This window comes from Homarus americanus, unplaced genomic scaffold (assembly GCF_018991925.1).
Source record: "Homarus americanus isolate GMGI-L3 unplaced genomic scaffold, GMGI_Hamer_2.0 scaffold38080, whole genome shotgun sequence".
NCBI classification, from domain to species: domain Eukaryota; kingdom Metazoa; phylum Arthropoda; class Malacostraca; order Decapoda; family Nephropidae; genus Homarus; species Homarus americanus.
The window spans coordinates 2,917-5,000 of NW_024715284.1; the positions used below are offsets into that span (position 1 = coordinate 2,917).

Below are 2,084 nucleotides of genomic sequence, written 5' to 3' on the forward strand. Positions count from 1 at the left end.
CGACTGACGGCACCGCCCGGTGTTTACTGTCACCGCCTGAACAAGTTGCCCTGCCGGGCTTCAAAATGTGATGCTCTTTTGTCGAGTGTCCTGGAGGCCGGAGAGTTTACTTTTGAAAAAAATTAGAGTGCTCAGAGCAGGCTATTTGAATGGCTCAATGGTGATGCATGAATAATGGAATAGGACTCAATTTATTTGTTGGTTTTCGGTCCAGAGGCATGACTGAATCGAAATAGGCGGGGTATTCTGTATTGGTGACGCTAGAGGTGAAATTTTGGACCGTTTCCAAGACGAACTGATTGCGAAAAGACGGAAGACGTTTTCTACTAATCAGAACGAAAGTTAGAGGTCTGAAGGCGATCAGATACCGCCCTAGTTCTAACCATAACGATCCGCGATTCTTTCTATGAACTTACAGAGCTTCTGAAATACGTTGAAACTTAAAGGAATTGACGGAAGGGCACCAATTATGGAGCCTGCGGCTTAATTTGACTCAACACGGGAAACCTCACCAGGCCAAGACACCGGAAGGATTGACAGATTGAGAGCTCTTTCTCGATTCGGTGGGTGGTGGTGCATGGCCGTTCTTAGTTGGTGGAGCGATTTGTCTGGTTAATTCCGATAACGAACGAGACTCTGGCCTACTAAGTAGTCGACGGATCTCCAGAAAATGGTGTCCAGTTCGCAACTTTTTCTTAGAGGGATAAGCGGCAATTCTAGCCGCACGAGATTGAGCAATAACAGGTCTGTGATGTCTTTAGATGTTCTAAATGTAAGGCCATTAATTGAAGGATCACCTGAGTTTTCCTCTGAGAGGAGCAACCTGTTCAAAGCCTTTCTGATAGGATTGGGCTTGCAATTGTTTCCCTATGAACGAGGAATTCTTCAGTAAGTGCAAGTCATCAGCTTGCGCTGACTACGTCCCTGCCCTTTGTACACACCGCCCGTCGCTACTACCGATTGAATGATTTGGTGAGGCCTTCGGACTGGCGCTCTTGGATTGTCGGCCCCGTTGCCCGCGAGGGTTTTCTGGGGTCGTCGCCTCGAGCTGACGGAAAGATGTCCAAACTTGATCATTTAGAGGAAGTAAAAGTCGTAACAAGGTTTCCGTAGGTGAACCTGCGGAAGGATCATTAACAGAGAGAAAGAGAACGGGGCGCTCTTAAAACTACTACTCTCCTGATTTGGGCGGTCTCGGGCTATGCTCTGGCAACTCCAGCAGGGAAAGAGGACAATCCCGGCCCCCGCACCAAAAATAGGTACCACGCTGTGGGTGGACCACACTCGGGCGAGAGCGCGAAGACCGGAGGAGGACGGACAGGGCTTTGGACAGCTGCCCGTCCGTTCCTTACTACCGGCGAATAAGCCTCTTGACCCAAAAAGAGTGAAATTCTAGTGTCAAAAAACAACAACAAGCCGTCCGGCCAAACCCAAACCACAAACTTGGGCTATATCTGTCAAACCCTTTCATCGAGACTCGACCTGTGATGGTTAGTCGCAAAAAGACCAAATGGCAAATACACAACTCTTAACGGGGGATCACTCGGCTCGTGGGTCGATGAAGACAGCAGCAAACTGCGTGTCGGTATGTGAATCGCAAGAATACCAGATACATCGACAAGTTGAACGCATATTGCGGCGGCGGCAGCCATATGAGCTTGTCGCCGCCACTCTACGAGGGTCGGAAATATACATCCATCGGTTGCTGCGAGTTCGGTGCCTGCTGACTGTCTCCCCGACACGAGGGTAACCCGAACCGAGCTTCCGCCTTGGGGTTTAATCGCCCGCGCCTTGCGCGAGGCGTTCTTAAAAACAAGCAAGCCTATCACTAGCAAGTCCATGGACTTGGCGCACGCACATTCAACCACAACAAAGCGACAGTTGTCGCCCTCGCAAATAACTGGAGGCGGCGCTCTTTTGCCTGCTGTCCACAGAGACACGAATGGCCGTCGGCCGCTCATGGCTGATGCTGCACATGTTCTAAGAGGCACTCCATCCCACGAAGAGGAAACGAAACCGGGTCGGATATCTTTTAAGTAAGCCCCGCCGGAATTTCGTCTATCACCTCGAAAAGAGTGCTTGGC

The 2,084-nt window shown here is 50.4% G+C and overlaps 1 pseudogene; it reads left to right on the top strand.

Moving 5' to 3' along the window:
• Positions 1 to 1,523: 1,523 nt before the first annotated feature.
• On the top strand, positions 1,524 to 1,684 carry LOC121857269 (annotated as a pseudogene).
• The last annotated feature ends 400 nt before the right edge of the window (positions 1,685 to 2,084 follow it).